We start from the raw sequence: 25,544 nt of genomic DNA on the forward strand, positions 1-25,544 counted from the left end.
GCATCGTACCAATTCGGTAGATGTATCGGATGATGAAGAGGGAGATCTAGGTCTCCTTTTAACTTTTTTTTTGAAGAGGAAGATGAAGAGCGCCTAGATCTACTACGAGATCGGGATCTCTTAGAGTGTCTATGACGATCCGATTCTTTTGAATCGCTCGATTTGTAATGTCTTTTAGACAAGGCCTTCGAGGAGGCCTTAGAAGCTTCCCGCCCCACCGCCAGTTTACCTTTCCTCTCATGAAGAGCCTTCTCCGTCATCGACTGACAGGAGCCACAGTTGCCGGTTCGATGGTCTGAACCTAGGCACCAGAGACAAATGTGGTGAGGATCTGTGATGGCCATGTTCGATCCGCAGTCAATACATTTTTTGAACCCTGTCTTGGGGGTAGAGGAAGACTACATTTTCAGAAGAAAATTTCGAAGCGTGCCGTTCCCGAGCGAAGCAATCCGAAAAACTGAACTGAAGCCAACGGGCGCAGCACAAGTTATTTATACGGATGGTGACGTCGACATGGTTCGGAGCCCGTCAAGGGAGATCGCCACTACGACCTCGTGCACAGTGCCCTCTGGTGAGAAAAAAAAATTCCAAAGCAGCAAAGCTGGCAGGATACGAAGATCATAAGATGAGGAATACGTGGGAGGACACAATCCATTCGAAATGATAGTTTAGAGCGTAGCCAATTGGATCAGAAACAGAGGAGTATCCTCAAGGAGTGAACAACTCCGCTCTACAGCCTTCTACTGAGTGTCAACAACCTCCTACCACGAACCCCAGGTGTCGCAATGTAAGCCCAGAATATCTTTGACTTGAAAGTATGAGGTGAACCAGAATTCACAAAACTTGCAGCAAGTCTGAGGACAAAGACAAGGAGAGAAGGCTCAGAGAAAGGGAAATGCTACAGGAGTACGATATGAAAAAGATGTCCCTTGGTTCGGCTTCTTTTACAGGGTCTTCTCGGTCTACTAGTCCCAAGAGACTTCCCCCACCAAAAGAGGCTGTAAGTATGTATGATCCTAAACTTGATTGGTTGAGTACATTGGAATTCACTTATGGTTTGCAGAATATTTGTGGGAATGATTTAGTTGCTTGGATCACGTCTAGGCTTCCCCCAGAATGGTTGTGATACCATTATGGAGTTGAATTCCAATGACGGAAAAGAGTACAGACTAGTCAAACAGGCTCTTATTGCCAGATTTCGGAAGACCCTCAGTACCTTAAAAGGTTTAAAGACCATACAAAGAAAGAGGATACTGCTTGGGCTACCTGTGTTTGTGAATGCCTGGAAAACTTAGATGGTTGGGTTAAGGGCTACAAAGTTAACTACTTTGATGGAATGAGGAATTTATTTTTACTAGAGAATAATTTTGATGTTTGCTCTCCTGAGCAGAGACAGCAAAGGGCTGACTAAGGAACTTGATCCCAAGACACTAGCTCAAGCTGCTGACTTATGGGTAGCCAACAGGGCCACCCTTAAGGATTCCAGGTCAACCCAGAAAAAGGATGAGAGGGGGCAAAATCACAAAAAAGATGGTAAAGAAAATACTAATCCCTCCACCACCTCAAGAGGGCCACAAAAACCATAAGGGTAAATTCCATCCAAACCAGAGGGAGGTTACCAGACACCCCCACTACAGAAAAGCTTTGGTATTTGTGGTTTGTGGGTCTGGTGACCATGTGCAATGGGATCCCAAATGCAAGGGTAAACCTTCTGGGGTCCACACTGTCTCCTTAGCCTTCACTCCAGAGGAGAAAGCTCCAATGGCCGGTGCTAACGTTCACCTACTAGCTGATGACTCCATTGGAGTTCAAGCTAGTGTTTGTGTCCTTGGGTCTGTGGGAACAGAATATAGATGTGTATAATACCATAACTGACAACTCAAAAGAATATTATAAGGACAGTTGTTAGGCAAGATTGTATGCAGTACCCTTTGGGTGCACTACAACAACCCTGACCTCCTGGCAATAGGGTCCCAACCTTTGGTATAGGTTGGAACTACACAGGTTGGTAGTGTGATTGAGCAGCCAGGCTCATCTTAAGAGGGGTCAATGTCAACAGTAAGCTTGTGACAGAGTTTCACAGTCGCAGGTATTCAAATAAACACTTACGTACAGGGTTACTTGATAAAACAATTTATTTCACCGTTGTTAGGGAGAATTCTCAGAAATGTGCTAATTCCCTCCACCTTAGAGACCCCAAACAACTTTGCTGGATTTTGAGGACTTGATTTCATTTTATCCTGGAGAGAGCAAGACCCTTTTTCCCCACTCATGTATCTTAATGTGATTTTGAACTCCGTTTCTTTTGGTTTTGAAGTCTGACAAACTCCATAGGCTTGTGTCACACAGCACCTTCACTGCAGTGGCACAAGGAATTCTTTCAGATTTCCCAAAGGTTTAAATACCTTCACTTGGATAAACTACTGTTTCCAAGAGCAGTAAAGTGAAATTGACTTTACTTACATTTGTAACTTTCTAGACCCAGCACACACCATCCTACAATAGGGTGCTGGAGGGGTTACCTAGTATCCCCCCCTTTGTCTTTCTTCTCATGTAACATTATGTTACCCTTTTCTCACTGACTGGCTGGTGGCAGAGGTTTTGTTTTACCTACCGTGGTGTGCATTTACAGAGGACTGCGTTTGCAGCTGCAGTAAAGCACCCAACGGTGCCATTTTTGTCAAAATGGTAGTCTTTTTTTTGCCATTTCTTTGTGGAAAGGTCTTTCATGAGATTTACTCTGCATGCCAAATCAGGTTTGGTCCCATTGTTCGCTTTGCCTTTGGCGGGATTCACGAGTTAAGCCCGCCTCTGGCTCCAGAGTGTCTGGGGGTAGGCAGGAAGTGTGGTAGGTGCCCAAAACTCCATGTGCTTGGTCTCCTAGGAGACCCAAATGCATTCCGATTGGCTGGCTGACTGTCCAACAAGGACAGCCACCCAACTGGGTGAGTGGCAGCTAGGCTGGAATTAATGGGAGAGAACTGAATAAAAGGCGAGTCTCTTGGCTTGGAAGGCAGAGTCGACCACTGGACGAAGGAACCGAAGAACAACTTTAAGAGGATGGCTGCTGCAACTCCTGGACCGTTGGTTTGCCCGGTGAAGCCCTGCTGCAGGTCCGAATCACCAGGTTTGCATCGACAGAGAAGCCCTGCAAGGACGACTTCTCCCTTTCAGTTGGTCGGACCAATCAACTCCCAAGTAAGCCACCTGGATACCCATCTCAGAGCTGGTTGCATTTCCTCAGAGTGCTGCAGGAAACCGTAGAGCCAGGCAGAGGGACATCAGATTGTGTGCGTTGCTTGTAAGCTGGCCTAAAGCGTTTGGAAGTTCCCCCGGACTCCCACGACGTCGGACTGACCGAGCCTAACCACCCCCGCACCCCCCTTAGCAGAGTATGGGACCTCAGAAGCAAGGACAGTCCACCTTGACAGTCAGGACCACCATTGTTACCAGTGCGGTAGCTGAAACGCTAAACAGCCACTGAAATTGAAGATTGCCAGTTGCAAGCTTTTGACCGTCCCAGTGCAGGAGTCCAGACATCCTCCCTCTTGTCCCCAACGACTGAGGCCCAGGAACAGCGAGATCTGCAGGAACAGAAGTCATCAGCTGCATCTTTTTCTTCATTTTAAGGTACTGTAAAACTAGCCTAAGAGAACTTCGCTCTTACTGTGGAAGTGCTTGTAACTTCTGCAACTCACAAGTCTAATCAGCTTGTGGCCCTGCATTTATTCTTGTTCTCAAAGACTCCTAAGAACCTGTGCAAAGACTTTTCCATTTACTTACCTGAAGTGCTGCATCCTATACAAAGACTTTAGCCTATAGACTTTGGCTTAGCCTATTGAATTGAATGACTCTTCCAAGAGCTATCTAAAAGTCTTTGCCCTGCTAATGATTATTTGTATTTCTTGTGTTCTAATAACTTGGCTTTTATTTGCTTTTTTAAGAATGTACAGTAGATTTGTGTTTTACTTGTCTATTGCTCCCTTCTGAGGAAGGCTTTAGAACTGATACATTATTGTTTATGCAAGAAACCTTGAGTGTAAGAGTTTATTTGAATACCCGTAACTGAATCTTTGTGCAACTCTACTACAGATCACAATTTCCCCTCTTGAGATAAGCCTGGCTGTTCAACACAATACCAAAAATGTTCTACAGACTTATACCAGAGGTTGGTTTGCTTACACCTGTAGTCATAGTTGTGTGTAGTGTTCCCAGAGGGTACTGCATACAAACTTTGCCTAACACAGGCCAGCTCTGAAAACAAGGACTTGCCCGAGAGGACACTGCTAGGTCACCCATGTGACCCCATCCCCAGCTGAGACTGAGGGGGTGGCCGAACCAACTCCTGAAAACCCAGCTACTGGTAAAACAGAACTGGAGATCCTTCCCTGCTTGGAAGTTCTGGATCCTAGAGACCATCCTGAGCTGCACACTGCTTGCAGAAGGTGGACCATCTAGGACAGATTTCAGCAGAGGACAAAGAATGTTCCTCTCTAGAAGGTCTGAGACAACAGACCGCTTCCCAGCTGGAAGGGCAAGCACCAGGGAAAGCATAGACTACTGGGAGGATGGACCTCTCTACAGTGAGCCTACAGAATCTACCCCAGGGGAATTCTGGCGACTGGTAGTATCCCAGGAGGTGAGATCCAAGCTACTACAACTAGCACATGAGATACCTCTGGCTGGTCACTTGAGTTCCAAGATCAAAGAGTCTGTCTCTCTACTTTTACTGGCCCAAGATTAGTGTAGCTGTTGACAAACACTGTAGTAGCTGTCACACCGGCCAGGCCTCTGGCAAAAGTGGTTCCAAGAATGTGGCACAGTTAGTGCCCCTCCCAGTGGTGGGGATTGACACTGTTGGTCTCCTAGACCCTCCAACCCCCCCCCTTAGGCAACCGATTTATATTGGTTGTGGTAGACCATGCTACCAGAAACCCTGAGGCAATACCTACGAGAACTGTTACTGCCCAAGCAGTGGCCAAGGCCCTCCTTGGTATTTTTTTTTGTACCAGGGTTGGGTTTCTAAGGAAGTTCTGACAGGAGGGGGAGTCACATTTTATGTCACCTTACAAGCAGACCATGTGGAAAAACGGTGGAGTAACTTACAAGTTCTTAACTGCCTACCACCCTCAAAGAAATGGGCTGGTAGAGAGGTTTATCAGAACAAAGAGCATTATAGGTGCCTTAGAAGAACCCGAGAAGAAAGTGGGACCTTCTTCTGCCATGCCTTCTATTTGCTTATGGAGGTGCCAAAAGCTAGAGTGGGTTTCAGCCCCTTTGAGCTCTTATATAGTCATCCTGTGAGGCCATTTGGCTCTTATCGCAGGTGGTTTGGTAAGTGCTCCATCCGGAAAGCCAGCCTGTGTCACTGACTATGTACTGGGCATCAGGAGGAGGATAGTACTTTTGATGACAGAAGCAACAGAAAAGTTCAAAGCTGGGACTACAGAATGTCTGATCATGTCAGAACTCCCAAACTAAGAGGTTAACAAGATGCTTGACCTTGGGGTTATAGAGCCATCTACCAGTCCTTGAGATGGATATTCCAAATGAAGGAAAAATCCTAAATTATTTAGATGGTCTATCAGCCTCCAAGGGTTTGATTTTTCCATTGAGCATATGTCAGGATGCAATCACCAAAATGAATTTTGGTGATGTCCCTCCGAGAAAGTGTGAACGACTGGGACAAGGAGATTCAACCAGGAGTGGATTAAATGCTCCTGTCCCTTAGTCTGGTAGGAGGAAGGGAGAGGGGGCGGCCAGGGGGGGGGGCTGGGAGTGTACGGGATCATTTTAATGTATGTGCCAATTCCCTTTAACCTTAGAGCCCCTTAGGGGCTTTTTAATTTCAACTACAGAGTTAGTGGGACTTTCTCACTCGTGTTTTTTCTGACTAGGACTTTTGTTTTCTACGGTTTAATTGAGTCTGAACAACATGTCTGAACTCACAAAGGAAGAGGTTAACAAGATGCTTGACCTTGAGGTTCTAGAGCCATCTACCAGTCCATGGGCTAGTCCAGTTGTACTAGTGCCAAAAGCAGGAACCAACGAATTGAGATTCTGTGTGGACTACAGAACTCTAAATGCAGTCACAAAGACTGCTGCCCACCCTTTACCAAGGACAGAGGAGCTGGTGGATAAACTTGGAGCTGCCAAGTTCCACAGTACATTTGACTTGACCTCAGGCTATTGGCAAGTCACACTGACAGACCATGCCAAGGAGAAAATTGCATTTTCCACCTCACAAGGCTTATACCAGTTTAGGGTTATCCCATTTGGACTAAAGTATGCACCGGCTACATTCCAAAGAACGGTGAACCAGATTCTGAATGGGCTAGAAGACATCTGCATGGCATGCATGGATGACATTGAAGTGTTCAGCACCACTTGGGAAGACCATTGTCATCACCTAGGATATGTATTGCAGGCTCTTGAAAAGGCCCATCTGACCATAAAGGCAAGTAAAAGTCAAATTGTTCAGAGCAAGGTGTTCTACCTTGGACATGACGTAGGTGGTGAGATTAGGCCCTTGCCTAGTTAAGTACAAGCTGTACAGGACTGGGCCACCTCGACTACTCAAACCCAAGTGAGAGCCTTTCTAGGTCTCGCTGGGCACTGCATTAATGTCACTGAAAATTATGAGAGTATAGCTTCTCTCCTGAAGGCCATCTCCTCCCCAAAATGTTCCAAGAAGGTCAGATGTACTGAGGAGTGCGCCAAGGCATTTGAAGGGCTGAAACAGGCCCTCTGCAAAGCTTCAGTTTTAAGAGCTCCTGATTAACCAATCCTTTATTCTACAAACGGATGCTTCCAATACAGGGATAGATCCAGTCTTAAGTCAACTGGATGAGCAAGTCAGAACAGCCAATGTTCTTCATCAGTAGAAAACTGAAGGGCCGTGAAACAAGGTGGGCAACCATAGAATGTGAGTGGTCACTGAATATGTTTAGGCCATACTTGTATGGTTCTACTTTTCTTATTCAAACTGACCACCAACACTTGAGATCGTTAATGCAAATGAAGGGGGCAAATCCTAAATTGTTGAGATGGATCAGCCTCCAAGAGTTTGATTTTACCACTAAGCATAGGTCAGTATGCAATCACCAAAATGCTGATGGTCTCTCCAGAAAGCGTGAACGACTGGAACAAGAGATTCATCCAGGAGTGGATTAAATCCTCCTGTCCCTTAGTCTTGGGGGGACGAGTGTTCGGGAGAATTTTCATTTCTCTGCCAATTCCCTTTAACCTTAGAGACACCCAGCTCTTTTGCTGGACTGGGCTTTTTAATTTCAACTCCTGAGTGGGACTCTCACACTCCTGTTTTTTCTGACTAGGATTTTTGTGTTTAACTGTTTAATGGAGTCTGGAAAACTCCATAGGCATCTGCCTTTGCAGTGCCACTGAGAAGTCCCTTGGACTTCTCTTAATGTTTAACAAAATGTTCTTAAGTGAACTACTGTTCCCAATAATAGTAAGATCCCCCCCCCCCGTCTTATTTACCTTTTCTTTTGTGGGTCCGGCACTTTGTGGAGTGCTGGGGGGGTTGCAGTAACTCATTTATCCCACTCCTCATGTAACCTTCTGTTACACTAACTCACTTGAATGGCTGGTGGCAATGGTTCCTTTTTTACTACCTTGTGCCATGTATCTGCAGGCTGAATCCTCAGCTGCTGTACAGCACCCAACAGTGACCATTTTCCCAAAATGGCCAGTCTTCTTTTTTGCCATTTCTTGTCAGTCTCTTCTGGGCTTTTACCCTGTTCCAATCGGGTTTGAGTCCTTTGTGCATTTTGCCTTTGGTGGGCTTCAGTTTCTCAGGAAAGGCAGGAAGTGAGAAAGGGTCCTGAAACTTCCCTGTCCATCGTCTCTAGGTGTGCCTGAGTGAAACCATTTCCGATTGGCCGGCTGGCTGTCTGGGAGGACTTGGCTGCTCTGTCATTGCTACCAACTGTTAAATAAGAATTGGTGCAGTCACACTGGGTGAGACGACATAAGTCTTATCTGCTTGGTATTGTATGGGAGCGAGGGGTCCTCAGGCCCCCTCGCGTCGTACGCTCCTCAGTACAAGGCTTGGACCACGTGCCTCCGGTAGTGGGATTGCTCCTTGCCCTTATGTAAAGTTAACCCCGCTTGACTGCTGCATAGATGGGACTATTGAGCAGGACACGGGGCATCCATCTTTTGTGCCCCCTTTTCGACTCCATCTTGGGTAAACAGGCCTCACTACGATAGTACAGCAATGCTCAGCTCCCCTTCCACCGCAGCAGCCACGGACAGAGAGAGAGAGACAGGCACACACACACACACACACACGAGACGCGCAGGCAGCTGGCTGGCCCCCACCCTTGCACTCCCCCTGCGAAGGAAAGCTCTGCGCTTCCATTCTCACGCTGAAGCTGGAGAAAGTTGCAACAATCAATATGCTACAGTTTTCTTCCTCTGAGATCACTGTTTGTCTGAGAACCGGCATGTGAACCAGGATGAGCTAAGCACTTTCTGCTCGATTCGTCCTCAAACGTGCAAGCCACCCACCCCCATTAGAACAATTTATTGCCATCCTGACCCTGCACCCCCTGTAAGGTATTTCTTTCAAGTGCCAGACCCTCGCCTGTGCTGCGAAACCCACCCAATACACTCCTTACTAACCTTAAGCATTTTTACTACTATATATGCTTTTACTTGTACTAATGTGTTTGAAACCTAGGAAAAGATGCAAAACACAGCCCGATTCTTCTACATGCACAATAAGGTCAAGGCCTCCAATTAAAGCCACGAATGACCCAATTGTACTGACAATCATTGTGTGTGACTTATGTAGAAATGTGACAAGTAGCATAAAAAGTTTTAAATAATTTGTTATTTAGTGTGTAACATATTAGCTTAGGTAGTGACCACAGTGACCGGACCCTGACCTGCTTGGAGCACAAGATGTTTGACGTCCATCAGCCATTCAGCCAACCAAGAGGAAGAGATGCCACCCACCCCTACAGCACCACACCGCCTGGCCAATCGGGTCCATTTAGCATTTTTTGTTAGAGTTACTATAATATAAATATAAGTGTGATGTAATGAGATTTTGGAAGGGTTTTTTGGGTCATTTCCTAGCTGGAGAAATAAACCATCCTTTGAACTCTTGCAGCCGGGTCTCAGTGCCTCTTTCCCCGACAAGGGGTTGTGTCAGCCATTTTATTTTCTCTCACACGTAGTAAGCCGGGGAAAGGCACCTACAGTATTAAGTAACCCACCTTTTGGTATAAGTCTGTACTACACAAGTTGGTAGTGTGACTGAGCAGCCAGGCGGTATCCAGTCATTGCACTGAATACAAAGCATTGAATGACAAAAGCATCGAAAAAATGCATCGGAAAAAAAGCATTGAATCCATTTTTTTTAAAAGCAAATGTTTTATTATATGGGTTTTAAGGTGTACAAAAAAAGGGGGTTGAGGGTGACCCCCTTGCCTCCCATCACTTTTTTAAAAATAAATTTGTTGCTTTTTTTAGATGCTAAGGCATTCGATGCAATCGCTATAAACCCAGCCAGGCCTATTTCAAGAGGTAAATGTGAGTTGTAGCAATGAAATCTGTCAATACAAATAATCAAGTACCACTTACACTCTCAAGGTCTCAGTTATACATTATTTACACATCAGTTTTAGTTAAGCATTCTTTAAAAAGGCAATTGTAACAGTCAAGAAAACTTTTGCATCACTTTACAAAGTCAATAAAGATAGTGAATACTCTTTGGTCATGCTAATCCATTTCTCCTACAACCTGAAGTGACTTCAATAACAAGGTTAGTATTGCATTACTTTTTAGACTGTTTCAGGAAGGAAATGTTAGGCAAATAGAAAGGTTCGAACATACTTTCTTATAATGTGAAGACAGTTTGAATCCTCTAATGAAGCCTTTCCCGGCAGTAAAAGTGTTCAACAAATGACAACCTACGAGGGGACACGCAATGCGAAAGTCAATACAATCAGAAGGGTGCCTTTTAGGAGCCAGGACAGATCAATTCAAACGGAAACAGTCAATGGTTCCGATGCACTTCTTGAAAATAGTCTTTCACAAAGTCAGATAGTTCACAAAAAATTCACAAAAAAAAAAAAAAAAAAAAATCACTGGACGAACACAAGCTGTTAAGCCTGTGCAAGGGGAGTTCAGATCAACTCCAAAAGTTAAGCAAGTGCACTTCTCAAGTGAGAAAGCATGACTTATGGCAATAAGGTAAGTACCCCAAACCCCCACAGTACTTCTTGTTTGAAGAAAGTGTTCCAGCTGTATTCTTCCTTGCTACAGCCAAGCAGGCCCTTGTTCCTGGAACTCAGTCGCGGGGACAAGTGGGAGGACGTCTGGTGGGCTCCTGCGGCAGTACTAGACAGAGGACTTTGTCAGCTATGGATTTTCTTAGATTCAGCACCTTTCAAACAGCACTGATACAGAACGAATATCCCCGGTTGGACTTTCCTTGCTCCCTCGGTCCTGGACTCTGGTGTGGGGAATCCGGATCAGGATTTCCTGCTTCTGGAGGGTACTTGAGGCTCCTTTACTTTACGTCATTTATACCACACATCCTTGCACCCTTGGGCGTGAGGGTGCTAACAAAACAGACAGCAAAATGAAACACAAAAAAAGGGATCCTAATAAAGAGCTAGCCAGAAGAACCGGAGTCGAAGTAGGATCCTGGAGCTTTTGGCCATATTCGTTCAGCAAAGACGTTGCACTCTGAAATGGACACTCGACCCCTGGCATTGGGCTTCTGCAGCACTGGGGAAGCACAGCAAGTCAGGGGTTGCACCAAAGTGGATTTCGTCTCAGGGCTAGTTGGTCCCACCAGCCCAAGGGGAGATGTCGTTCCGTCCGAAGCTTCTCTGTCAATTTGAAAAAGGTGGTCAGCACAGGTCCAGGAGGTTGCAGCAGGCTTCTCTTCACAATTTCTTCTTCGTATGTTTCTTCCAGTGGTCGATTCTGCCTGTAGTCCAAAGAATATCACCTTCTCATTCATTCACAGCCCTAGGCTGACAATCACCCAGCAGGGTGGCTGTCCTTCCCAACAGGAATCACAGGCTTCCTCCTGCCTTTTTGATCTCCACAGACCCAACATGCACAGCATATTCGTGGATTGTCTACCGCAGGACTAGTGGCCTCCCGTATTAGAGTGACTATATGACCTGATCTATAGCATTGCAACAGCCCATATGACGAGGGGCCCGAGACACAGAGTGTTGTCCACAGCTGCACAAACAGACAAGGACAGAACCCCACAAGCCTAAGGGGAAGCATCATAAAACAGCCGGGCTGTGCTGTTACTGCTTGCCTGCTGAAAATAAATATCCTCAGAACAAGGGCAGATCCAGTCTAGTCCTGTGCCGTGCCCAGAGTGCCTTGCTGACCCTGTCCAGTCCAATGTGCCCAGCCGTCTTTCCTAAACCAGATCCAATCCCTTGACCAGAATTGACGGTCCCATTCAAAAAATGTATCCAGCGAGTATAAATAGGAAGAATTGTGTCACTAGCATATGTACTTTGATAGTCTTAGCCCTATCTTAGACCCATCATATCTTGTATTCAGAACCTGTATTGTTAGAAGTATCTTTGCATTGTCTGAACCCTCTCTCCAAACCATCCTATCTTTCCTCCATAACCAGTCTTGTTAAAACTATCTCTGCGCTGATCCTTTTCTCATCTTAAGAAAGCGAGTTTCCTTATCAGGTAGTCACCCTGATCAAATGACTGTTCCTGTGTGGTATTCATTTTGTTCATAGTCGTCTATTGTAGGCAACCCATTTGTCATTTTAAAAGCACATTCCTGCTTTCCATTCTCGCGCCCATCTCGAAAAAACGACCTCTACAACTCCCTCAGTTTTTGGGATAGAAACTAAATCAATGTGATTCTCCCATCATCGCGAATATTGCAAAGTGAAAAGTTTGCCACAAACTTTCGTTTTGGGAATTTTTTTTACATGTGTAAAACAGCTTTTAATTGCTTCAGACTTGAATTTTAAGATTTCAAATGTTTTCTTTGAATTGAATCATTGCTCCCCTCCTACCGCTTTACATTACCAATTGGGGTTGAGGGGTGTGCAGGGGGACTGTTTAACCACAGTGCCATCTGATCTGAACCGACACGTATTATTTCTGTGCTGAATTGTTTTGCTCACGGCTTACTCCTTGTGTATTAAAGATATTATTCAGTGTTACATCACCCCATTGGTGATTGATGTGTACCTATTAAAACACCTTGTGATTAAATTTTAATTACATAAATAAATATTTACCTTTGCAAACTAGCCTGATTCCTGGTTCTGTGTGGGGGGTTCCAGGAGAAGGGCGTGATAGGAGTGGTATATCGTTCAGAATAAGAACTTTTAGACAAAAATAAATCAGGATTTCAGTTATGCACTACATGCTAGGCGTTGACTTGGGTGTGTGCAGGATTGAAATCTTTTACAAATGACCATCATCAAGAATCAACACTCTGTCCTGATGAAGGCCTGATACAGCCAATGAGAAGACCACCGTATGGATGTGGCCCATCTCATTTTAAGAGACCGAAACGCAGTGCGTCTACAATATATCTGCATATCCATTTTCTTAATAAACCAAAAAGAGGTGACAAGTGACCACCTCTCAGAGACATTGCAGGGGTGTCAACAGATAGGATATTTTAGGAACACAAGGAGCAGTTAAGATCTCTCAAAAAAAAAAAAGCAGGAGGTGTGTTTCCATCATAAGCAGCCTTTTTTTTATAACACGCCAACAGTAGTACATACGATTCCCCTCTTCCTTCTGTGAATCCCCACTAAGACACTGATCTGAACGAGAAGTCATAACACATCTGAACTTCTATGAATATGGACGAAAAGAGTATGTACAAACTATGGCACAACACTGTAGCCATAACAGAAACTAACCCAGTATGAATGCACTATTGTAAACGGTGTGAAATGCAAATTTGTTTTCCTTTTGTATGTTTAGATATTTATGAAATATTTTGTATAGGCAACTACAGGAACCATGATCTATTAAATAAAAACAAGTTTTTCCTGTAAGAAATAATGAGTTGTGGAAAGTGGTCTGGTTGAGTTGAAATAGTTGTCAACTTCCTGGGAACAAGCTCTCGGATTGGACTATCATAAGTCACAAAAAGGCAGGATCAGGAGGAAGCCCACGATTCCTAGTTTTTCTCATAGTAGAAGTACCAGTTATATCACAGGTCCCTCGAAAATAAAAAAATTGGTGGGTACGACCTATTCTAATAATGTCCTTCCTGACAGCCAGCCAATCAGGACTGGTTTCATTCAGGGACACCTAGAGACAAAGGACAGAGGAGTTCCGGGACACTCCCTCACTTCCAGACACAGTAGAGCCAGGGGAGGGCTTCCGGGCTGAAGCCAGCCAAAGGCAAAACACACAAAGGGCTCAAACCTGTCTCAACTTACAGATTAAAAGCAAAGATAAAATGGTGAAAAAACAAGACTGGTACCATTTCGACAAAATGGTCACCCATGGGTGCTGTACTGCAGCTGAGGGTTCAGCCTGCAGTAAAAATGCACACTGGTAGTAAAACGTAATCCACTGCCACCAGCCATTTAAAGTAGTAAGGGTAACACAAAATGTTACATTAGAAAGTAGGATAAGGGGCTAGTAGGTAACCCCTCCCCAGCACGCCACATAAGATAGTGTGTGCTGGACCTACAAAGTAAAAAGGTAAGTAAGATCAATTTCACCTTACTGTTCTTGGGGAACAGTAGTTTACCCAAGAAGAGTTATATAAACCTTAAGAGCAATCCACTGAGGGTGCTGTGTGTCACTATGCAAAAATCTTAAGTTCATCAAAAGAGCGGGGGAGAGGGGGGAGTGTGAGGGGTCTCCAAGGTTGAAGGCAATTGGCACAGAAATGAAAATTCTCCTTAACAAATATACATAGGCAAAGAGGATTCTTTTGAAAGGCAAGTACTAGTACAAGTTATTGGGGATAATTTTCAGATTCTGTGCTAATTCCCTTAAACCTGTGAGATCCCCAGCACTTTTGCTAGACACTGGCTTTTTATTGTAATCCTCAAAGAGGAACATTTTACCACTCATTCTTTTTCATTGACTGGACATTTATTTGCATTTATATTAGCGCTCACACAACCCAGGGGCATAGAAGCGCTGTTACATGAATATGTCTTAGTTGCAGAATTGAGGTGGACGATAGGTTACATTAGCCCGCATACATGTGGTAGTACATTTTTGGTGGATAGCCGAGTTACAGTAACGTTTCAAATTAAGAGGTGGTTAACTCAGTGTGGGATTGAGTGCGTTTAAGGCATCAGGTAGCAAAGACAGCAGCATACATTGGTAGTGCGCAATATAGATTAACATACAGAATATGCTATTTAGGTGAATAGTCTGGTTTTGACAGCCTTGCGGAATGTGCCCCCTCCCCTCGCCCTTTTAATTCTGGGGATTGGCAGTAGGTTGGTGTAAGGGGTTCTAGTGGGTCTCGCTGCTGGAAGTAGGAGGATTCTCTCAGATAGGTAGGCTGGAGCGGTGTGATGAATGCATCTGTGTGCGATAGCAAGGGTGTTTAACTGAATTTGCTGTGGAACAGGCAGCCAGTGTGCATTTTTTCTAGCTGTAGATGTGGGTTCCCTTTTGGCAATACCCAGTTCAGCAAGTAGGGCATTATTCTGGATTGTCTGTAGTTTGTCCAGGTTTTTTTTTCTTTTTTTTTTTTTTAAGAGGTTCCCTGTAAAGAATGTATTACAGTAGTCTAGCCTCGAACCTATGATGGCTCACACGATTGAAAGGGAGTTGGTGCTGGATAGGAACGGCCTGGTGGCATTGATGCGTTTGGAGTAGTCTGCTGAAGAGGTTGCAATAGCGCTTGTCTGGACATGGTGAGGTTGTCTAGGTAGACTCCTAGAGTTTTGACGGACTGAGACAGGGATGGTGATGTTGTCGATGGTGAAGGCTTGGCATTTGTCGTCAAGGATGCGTGTGTCTGTGGGGGCTAGCAGAAGTAATTCTGTCGTGTCCCCATTCAATCACAGTCAGTTCTCAGCCACCCAGGTGTGGATGGTGGCGTAAATGTCATTAAGGGCATTGGAATCGTTGTCAAAGTTGCCTGAGAGAGATGAGGACTTAATCGTCTGCATAATTGGGGTACATGATGCCGACCGAAACAAGTAGGCTGACGCGGGAGATAGTAAAGATGTTAGGGTGGGTGCTAGGCAAGAGCCTTGCGGTACATTAAAAATGATGGTGTTTGGTGCAGCAGCTGCAAGGTCTGAGAAAACACGCATAGCTCTACCTTCAAGGAAGAAGGCGATCCATGTGATTGCGTTAGGGGGAGAAGATGGCCGAAGAGAGATGTTGGCATAGCAGATTGTGGTCCACAAGGCCAAAGGCTGCCGAAAAGTCTAATAGAAGGAGGGCGGCAGGTTCACCGGAGTCCCTGATGTAGTCTATTTGGTTTTTTAGGTCCAATAGGGCCATCTCGGTGCCGTGACCAGGGCGGAAACCTGATTGCCAAGTGCCTAGGATTTTATTGGATTCAAGGAATTCTTGGACTTGCAGGTAGGCTGCTTTGCCCAGAATCCTGAGCAGAAAGGGTATGGGGGTTATGGGTCTGTAGTTGTTGGGATTGCTGGGATCAAGTGAGGGTTTTTTCAGAAGGGGACAGACCCATGCTTCTTTTAGGCTTCGAGGAACTGATCCCGAGGCAAAAGGTGTTGATAATAGCTGTGATGATGGGTGTGAGCAGGTCGGGGCATTCCGTGAAGAGGGGCGCTGGACAGCTGTCCACTTTGCAGGTGGAAGGTTTTATGTTCTTGAGGATGTCCCCAACTTCTGTCTCATTGCCGTCTCTGAATGAGAAGACAGTGGTGTCAGGAGTCAGCTTTTGAGCTTTGGGTGGTTGGGATGTGTTGGCGAGGAGAGGGTTGAGTTGATTGGCTCCGCTTTTGTTCTGCAAGGTGTCGAGTTTGTGGAACACGGCTGCTTGTATGTCAGCGCACCAAGCTGGATTCTTTAGTATGGGAGGAGGGGCGGCGGCCTCCAACTCCCTGAAGATGGAGAAGATTTCTTTGGAGTTGGATGACATGCACTACTTACTGTATACAGCATATCTGATGCTTGTATCTGCTTAGATTCACATGCTGTGCATAGCCCGACAGCCAGTGGTAACCGCAGAGTATTGCATCTTGTCTTTTGAGAGGATGTTTTAGGTGGTCAGCGACAAGGAGCATGATGGACGCATGGAAGCCCGCTAGCGGCACTGGAGGGCGGTATATGATGTGGAGGGTGATGGTGCAGTTGTGCAAAGTGGCTATCTTTAGGGTAAGGTCGTCGTAGGTATGGTGGTTGGTGAGGTCTATTTTGCATATGGATACTGTGTCCTTGGCTATGAGAGCCAAACTGCCACCTTTCATGAGAGGGTGATCCTGTCAGTAGATGGTGTAGCCCAGGGGGAGTGCTAGGGCCAGGGCAGGGCCTGAGGCTTCTTGAAGCCAGGTTTCGGTTACCATAAATAGGTCAATGTAATGGGTGGTGATTAGATCGTGTAGGTCAGGTGCATGGGCAGGGATGGAGCAGGCGTTGAGGGCGCATTTGAGCTGTGTTTGCGTGATGGCCGGCTGTGTAGTTGTGGTTGCAGGCACCTGGCTTGCGATGCTGGGGAGAACCTTGCGTGAGGATAGTTTAGAAGGGGCAGGCAGGCAGTGCAGGCAGAGGGGCAACCTGTGAGTTCCAGAATTGTGCAGTAATACCAAACCCGTGAGTTCCAGAATTGTGCACCAGTCTCCGTCATGAAATGCTGAGGGGAAACTGTATAGAAACTGCATCGTTCCTTAGACCATACCATACGGACATCAACTGCTACAGTTGGCTGAAACACTACAGTGTCGATCTGTGACAACGCCTGGTCCTACTTTTCTATTTATACATGTGTGTTATGTTTTATGAAACCCATGGACCAATAGTCCTGGGCAGCACTTACTCCTTTTTGTATCGAAATGCCTAATTGTTCGTTAGAGATTGCGCACTGTGAGGCAAATACCCTCTATATTGTAGAGGATGGTACGCAGCGGTACCCCCATATTTAAAGTAAACCTGTCCGTCCACTGTTGCTTTGTGAATAAGCAAAACCTTAGTATTTTGTTACTATTTTGAGATTAAATAAATTAATCCATAATCTTGCTGTCATGATCTCCCATCCTGATTTTTTTTTCTTTAACACTATTTCCTGGGAGGATGGCCTCCTCTACAGTGAACCTACTGAGTCTAGGGGACTACAGGAGAATGGTAGTGCCCCAGGAGGTGGGACAAAAGTTCCTACAGTTGGCACATGAGATGCCTCTGGCTGGTCACTTGAGTTTCAAGGACCAAGGAAAGGCTAGCTCCGTACTTCTACTGGCCCAAGATGTGTGCAGATGTAGATCCGTTCTGTAGGAGCTGCCACACCTGTCGGACTTCTGGAAAGAGTGGACCCAAGAATATGGCACCTTTAGTGCCCCTTCCTGTGGTGAGTCCCGTTTGAGACAGTGGGGGAATTGACATTGTTGTCCCTACACCATCCAACTTACCCGGGCAACTGATTTATATTGGTTGTGGTAGACCATGCTACCAGGTAGGTACCCTGAGGCAATACGCATGAGAACTGTTACTGCTCAGGCAGTGGCTAAGGCCCTCCTTGGTATTTTTGCTAGGGTGGGGTTTCCTAAGGAAGTCATCTCTGACAGGGATCACACTTTATGTCCCACTACATGCAGACCAGGTGGAGGAAATGTTGAGTGACCTACACATTCTCAACAGCCTACCATCCCCAAACCAATGGGTTGGTGGAGAGGTTTAACCGTACCATGAAGAGCAGGATAGGTGCTTTAGAGGAACCCCTTAGAAGAAAGTGGCACCTTCTACCGCCATGCCTTCTCTTTGCTTATAGAGAAGCCCTTCAAGCTGGGGTTGGTTTTAGCCCCTTGAACTGCTTTAAGGTCATCCAGTCAGAGGCCCTTTGGCCCCGATCAAGGAAGGGTTGGAAAGTGCCCCTTCCCTACAGCCAGTGAGAGTCACTGAATATGTGGTTGGCCTCAGGAAGAGGATGGCACTAACAGAAGCTTCTGAAAACGTGAAAGCCATCATGGTAGTTTACCAGACCAGTTATTGATCATAGTTCCTACAAGGAAGAGGGCCTTACAGGACAAGTAGATTGGACCCTTCAAGGTTGAAGGTAAATTTGGAGGTCAATTATTTAGTGGACTTGGGCAATCCCAAGGAGGCCCCTATGGTCTATCACACTAACCGTCTGAAGGCTTATGTTTATGTTATGTTTCCAGACCAGAACTAGGAGCTTTGCCTTTAGCCTCTGATCAAGAAGAGAGTGAGCCTCTCCCTGATCGCCTCAGGTGACAACCTTCATATGAGAATTGAGGGAGTTGAGCTCTCCTCAGATCTGACACTGCAGCAACAGGAGGGTTGCAAAGCTCTGCTAAAGCAGTTTGCCTCCCTGTTTTCTCTGACACCACGCTTGACCCCGTGTTGCCAGCACGATACTCTCCACTGGCAACAGTCTCCCTATCAAAAGCAGGGGCTACAGGATGTCAGATCTCGTAAAGGAAGGGGTCAAGAAGATGCTTGACCTGGGAGTTATTGAGCCATCTACCAGTCCATGGGCTAGTCCAGTTGTACTAGTGTCAAAGGCAGGAACCAAAGAATTGAGATTCTGAGCAGATTATGGGGCTCTTAATATAGTCACCAAGACTGATGCCCACGTTTTACCCAGGACAGATGAGCTGGTAGACAAACTTGGTTCAGCCAAGTTCCTCAGTACATTTGACCTGACCTCAGGGTATTGGCAAATAGCTCTGACAGACCCTGCAAAGGAGAACACTGCATTTTCCACCCCAGGAGGCTTATATACCAGTTTAAGGTTATGCCTTTTGGACTTCAGAATGCACTTGCTACATTCCAGAGGATGGTGAATGAAGTTCTGAATGGGTTAGAGGATGTTATGGAGAAATCTCAGAAATGTGCCAATTCCCTTCTACCTTAGAGACCCCCAGCTCTTTTGCTGGACTGAAGAAGTGAATTTTTATCCTGGAGACAGCGAGACCTTTTTCCCCTCACTCTCCCATGTACTTTCCACTGATTTGAACACACTTTCTTCTAACAAACTCCATAGGCATCAACTTTTTTACACTGTCACAGAGCAACTTCAGTGCAGTGACACAGGGAAGTCCTCCAGATTTCCCAAGGTTTAAATACCTTTTCTTGGTTAAACTGTTTCCAAGAGCAGTGAAGTGAAATTGACATTACTTCCATTTTGTAACTTTCTAGACCCAGCACACACTATCTTACAATAGGGTGCTGGAGGGGTTACTTAGTATCCCCTTTGTCTAGTTTCCCATGTAACAATGTTATGTTACCGTTTCTACAGTTAATGGCTGGTGGCAGTGGTTTACTTTTTCCTACCATTGTGTGTTTCTACCGCGGGCTGCAATTGCAGCTGCAGTAAAGCACCCATGGGTGCCCATTTTGTCAAAATAGCCCCCCCCATCTTGTTCGCCTTTTCTTGTTGGAAAGGTCCTTCAGATTTACTCTCTGCACCAAACCAGGTTTGGTCCCTTTGTTCGTTTTGTCTTTGGCGGGATTCACCCGTGAAGCCCACCTCTGGCTCCAGCGTGTCTAGCTGTGGGATGTTTTTATCCATGCATCCGAGCCCTACCTCATAACTGTGCAGTACTGACATGGAAAACATCATGATGGCCAGAGCTTCCCAGAAAATGCACAGGGAAATGCATAAAGAATAGGCTGCCACTCATTTTTACCGATGTTATGGGCACAGAAGGGCACTGCCTAAAACCACCATTGGACTACCCACACAGTAGTCTGAAACCATTGGGAATGGCAATGCTGATTGCCAAAAGCAACCCAGAATTGTGGGGAATTCATTTCTTAAATCCCAAAAATGGGTGCAGTACCAGTACTCACCACTATCAGAAAGCCGGCGTTTTAAAACCACCAGATTTTGTTTAAAACTGAATAAATGAACCCAAAGCATGCCAAAGAAAGACTTACTGAGAGGTGGATACAATGTAAAGTTATATTCTGAAGTGACTTGAAGGTTTATAACAAGACTGGCTGAGCTGTGGATTTCAGCAGTTTAAGTAAATTTGGACTGAAAGACACTAAAAATCTAAATGTTTAAAAGAAATGAGTGACCTACTTTTGAGTGTCACATAGGCTGCAATTGTTTAAATGTCATAGTTTTAAACTTAGAATCAGCATTCTAGTTGCATATGTAAAAAATTGTTAGTTATTTGAATGCAGAAAACTGGGGAACAGAAATGACATGTGGCTGAAAACTGGCTTAAAGAGATTCCAATTTTGCCTGGCAACTACCCCCATCAGGAGTGAAACTTGATTCACAAGTAACTTCCCAGGCCTGGCTGTTTCCTGCTGGCCACACTAAGGATATGCCATCTCTCTGATAATTGAATTAAGGGGAGCCCCCACAGAATACAGGAGCTCTGAACAATGCAACCCCCTTCACCCAGGCAGATGGTTTATTGCAGATGTCGTAAAACAGCTTCCTCTTGGCAGAAGCTGGGAGGGGCAGGGTCTCTGAGCTTGGCAGAAACTGGAAAGACTGGTTTCTGTACCATGTGACCTGAAAAGACACATTCCTGTAGCCAGAATATGGTTTTAGAAAAAGAAGGATCATTCATAGAGCGGACTTGTGAAAATTATTTAAATGATACCATAATTCTTGTGATTTTTCTGCCCACATTTTAAGACGTGTTAGGACCCGGTGGTATGTTCAGGGGGGTTTTAGCGGAAAAGAGGATATTACTCAAAATGTGTGCATGTGAAAAATCTGACACTTCATCAACTAATGTCCATACTCCTTGCGCACATGTGTGTAAATTTGGGTTAATGTCCGAAATTGCAAAATCAGTTAAAAAGTGCAAATGTTGCCATTTCTGAATGCAAGCCCCCAGGAAGAGCAGATTTGGACAGGGTATACCTCCTGTGATATGTGATGGGTGCGTGTAATTTTAAACGAATGTGTACCTCTGCAAATATATGTTTTTTTTATCAAATATAGATTGTGTGCAATTTGACAGGGGAGGATCCTCTGACCCATAAAACCTACAGCATCACTCTGACTCACAGTTCCTTCCCCAATCATGGGAGAGGGGAGAATTGGACCAATGGCAAGTGTAGAGGGGTAGGGTCTAGTGATGCTGCACACACACCCATTTTAAAAACAGATAAAAGCAGACAGGACAGATAGGGACATTCATTTCCATCTGCTGCGGGACGCTCTGCCGGAAAATCCATACTTTACCTCCATCAATCTCTAGAGAAAGCTGTGCAGAAAGATCCAGACTTTAAATCCATCAATCTCCAGAATCCAGAGAGAGCAGACCCAGACCAGACCGCTGTTAGCAGAACCAGAGAGAGCTGACCCAGATCACTGAAGTGCAGAGACCAGACCAGAGTCCAGTCTAAAACCTGACCAGATTCGTGGCGAGGCCTATTTAAAAATATATTGTGAGTACCCAGCAAACTGTGCAGAACCAATCTCTTAGTTAAAATAATATAATCCAAGCTATTTTAATCTAAGTAGAACTGCCTCCTGTCACCTGTCATTTTCTAGTTGCTAGCTGTCACTTGTCTTTCTGAACTTTAAAATTTCAAATCTGAAAAACGACCTTTATTTAAATCGCTCATATCTCCGTGACCGTTTGTCCTAGAGACTTGCAGTAACTTTCATCTGGAAGCTGAGATCCTAGGCTGTCCTAGGACCCCAAAACGATATTGCTAGTCCTTATAGTTCCTCTGTATCGCGCCCGGCGCACTCGGAAAAATCTGCCGCGATTTGACATTTTGCAGCGATTTGCAAGTTTCTCCACGTGTAAAAATCTGCTGCTGCTTGCCTTCCGTTAAAGAAAAAAATTGTTTAACCTGCCAATCATCCCTGCTAGAGTGAGTCTGGACTAATATTAACTAGATACCACTCACCCTGAACCTCTAGAGGGAATTAAAAGCATTTTAGCATATTTTTCACTTCATTGCCAGCACATATAAAAGCATTTTGGGCCTGTGTTTCCAACTTCTGTAGTCTAAGCTGCTGGGGTGAACTGAATTACATTTGATTGCATTTCTGCCAACTGTGTGCTTTCCTTCCATTTCCTTGCATTGCATAAAGGGGGGAGGGGATTGCCAGAGAAAAGTGATTACATTGTTTTGTTGAACGCATATTGAGTATTTTCTGTACTGCATTCTCATTCCACCTTGCATCCATTTGAAACCATAAAGTATTGTTGCTATCTTATCCATCCTATAACCACTCATCATTGATTATAAAGAAGTGTGCTAGTGCCAGACTATCCATTATTGATTACTGCTCAGATTGTGTGATATTCAATTATTAAATTATTATAAAGTGTGATATATATATCTATTGTTTAAATTATCAAATAAACCTTTTTACTTGCAAAACAGTACTACTTCTTGGCTCAGTGGGGTCAGGGGGACTCCAAGGGAGGGGTGTTATATAGGGGTAGTCATCCAGAACGCATGAACTGGACATAAAGATATATCAATAAGGGTTTCCATTCAGTATCCCAGACTAGGCATTGACTTAGCTGTAGTGTTGAATTGAATCCTCTTACATAGCAGGGTATGAAGCGAGGGAGGTGCCCAAAACTGCTTCGTCTCCTTGGTTACAGGAATGCACCCAAAGGAGATTGGCCGGCTGGCTGTCCACGCAGGACAGCCACCCAGCTGTGTGATAGACAGCTAGGCTGCGGATGAATGGGAGAAACTTGTATAAAGGCGAGGTCTTTTGCTTGGAAGGCAGAGTCGACCACTGGAGGAAGGAATCCGAAGAAGAACTTGGAAGAGACGCTGGCTGCAACTCCTGGACCGTTGGTTTGCTCAGTAAAGTCCTGCTGCATTGCTGAAGCTCCAAATTTACCTCCACTAGAGAAGCCTTGCAAAGGACGACTTCTCCCCTTTGGTTGGTGGGACCAAATAGACCCCAAGAAAAACTCATCTGGAAATCCTGTCTGAGCTGACTGTACTTCCATTGCTGCTGCAGGAACAGATTGCCAGGGAGAGGACCACCAGAATCGAGTGTCGTCTTTAAGTCGGACCCAAGCTCCAGGAAGATCCTCTGGACTCCCATGAAGCAGGACTGGCCAAGCCGGAGCCACCTCAGAGTGCTTGACCCCAGATGATAGTAAAGTCCATAAGGAATGTGAGAACCGCAGTAGTGCTATTTGCGAGAAGCTGAAACCGCAAAGTGCCGCTGATCTGAAGTTTGTTGCTGCCGCCAACCGCCAATTCGTAGTGCAGGAGTCCCCAGATGTCCTCCCTCTTGCCCCCATGACAGAGGCGCAGCAACAAGAGGATCTCCCATACTACAACTGGCACAGAAGCCAGCTGGAACCAATTTCTTCAGACCCAAGGAACTGTAAACTAAGGGGTGCTTACCTCTTGGTGTATAGCCGTGCAGCTTTGCCCCTCACAAGCCTCCCAGCTTGTGGCCCAACAATGATTTTATTTTATAAAAAGATTTCAAAACATTGTGCAAGACTTTTTACTCATCTTTGAGAAATGCTTCAGCTCACCTAGACTTTTGCTCAATTGACATTGGCTTTCCTGGCTCCCTGAAAGAATTTTCTATCGTCTGACTTTGTGCTTTAACTATCCCTCAACCAAAGTCACACATTCTATAACTTGTGTAGCTGGGAAAGGCATAATTTACTTTGCATTGGGGGGTTCAAAAAGTACTTTAAAGAATTACCAGGTTACTCATCGTAGTGACCACCTTATTCCTAGTCCATAGTCCCCTTTCCTCCATACTTATGGGACATTTCTCCGTCCTGTGGGACGGGACCAGAGCACTTTGTAAAAAGCATCACATTTTTCAAAAATGTGTCCTTCCTCTCTTTTCACGCGGGGTACCGCACGTGGCCATAACCCCGCCCTTCTCAGCTCCGCCCAGCGCATCGCCCATCAGTCCTTTTCTATCGCCAGGTTGAAGACCTTTAAGCAATAATAGACGAACCTTATTAGAGGGGACGGTAGGTGGGCGTATGGAGGATAGGGGACTAGGAGTAACGTGGTAACTATGGTGCGTAACCTGGTAATACTCCTACGTCCCGTCCCCTTTCCTCCATACTTATGGGAGATTCCCAAGCACTCCTCACAGGAACTACGGGTGGATGGAAACCCCCTTACTGAAAAAGGTTTTTCCAGCAAAGCCTGCACAAACTGAGCATCAGATCTGGAGATCAAGTGCAAGCAGTAATGTTTACAAAAAGCTGATGGGGAGGCCCAAGTAGCCGCTTTTGCAATGGTCTCCCAGGGGACATACTTTTGAAAGGCAACAGCAGCTGCCTTGCCCACACTAGATTAGCAACAATCCCTTTAGGAGGCTGTAGACCTTGGACAGTGTAAGACTCCGTAATACAGGCAGCAATCCATCTGGAGATCGCTTTGGAGGCCTGCTTGCCCTGCGGGTTACCAAAAGTTAAGAGTAACTCCTAAATTTAGAAATTCTGTCGATCGAATTTAAGAGCTCTTCTCACATCCAGGCAATGCAAAACCCTCTTGGCTTCCGAAGCCGGGTTTGAAAAGAAAACAGGCAGCAAGTCTGACTGATTTAGATGGAAATCAGAAACCACCTTTGGCAAGAAAGATGGATTTGTCCTAATCCTTGTGGAAAACCAAGAAGGGATGCTCCGACAAAGCTTGGAGCTCACTCACTCGCCTTGCCGAGGTCACGGCGACAAAGAAAGCCACCTTCCATGAAAGGTACTTAAGATCTACCGTAGCCATTGGTTCAAAAGGCTTATGGCACAAGGCTGTGAAAACCACGTTCAGATCCCACGTCGGATGCAGTTTGCAAACAGGAGGAAAAAGACGCACAAGACCCGCAACGTGCTGTTTAATCACTGGGTTCAACAATGAGAAAGAGCACTGGTCCGTGGATAGGTAAGCGGCCATAGCCGAAAGATAGGTCCTGCATGAAAGAACATGAATGCCCGACTCTGCAAGATGACACGAAGGACAACACTGTCAATTGTAGCCACCCTGGGGTCCAGCTGTTTGGCTAAGCACCAGTGACAGAACCGAAGCCACTTGCTCTTATACTGCGACCTCAAAGGCTTCCTGAATTATGCGCACAATGTCAGCAGACAGGTTGAGATATTCTTAAGACCTGAACTCAGGCACCATGCCACCAAGCTGAACGATTGTGGGGAGGGGTGCCACAGCAGATCGGGAACTAGCGGAAGCCTGATCAGTGCACACACCGAGAGATGTTGAAGCTCTGAAAACCATAACCTGGGCGGCCAACACTGAGCTATGAGCAGAAGAGAACAATTGACTGTTCTTCAGCTTGCAAATCGTCCGATGAATCAGAGGCAGAGCCGGGAAAGCATAGGCCCTCATGTTGTGCCATGGGATCTCGAGAGCATCTCCCAGAGAGAAAGCTCCCAGCCCGTTTCTGGAGGCAAACAGAGGAAGTTTGCCAATGTCGCAAAG

General features: G+C 45.5%; 1 protein-coding gene across 2 annotated transcripts in view; it reads right to left on the minus strand.

Moving 5' to 3' along the window:
* The window catches only part of SMNDC1 (survival motor neuron domain containing 1), a 500,862-nt gene that overhangs the window by 16,263 nt on the left and 459,055 nt on the right, over window positions 1–25,544 (minus strand). The window lies entirely within an intron of this gene.

The sequence above is a fragment of the Ambystoma mexicanum genome, chromosome 8 (genome assembly GCF_040938575.1).
Source record: "Ambystoma mexicanum isolate Mex_15411 chromosome 8, UKY_AmexF1_1, whole genome shotgun sequence".
Lineage (NCBI taxonomy): Eukaryota > Metazoa > Chordata > Amphibia > Caudata > Ambystomatidae > Ambystoma > Ambystoma mexicanum.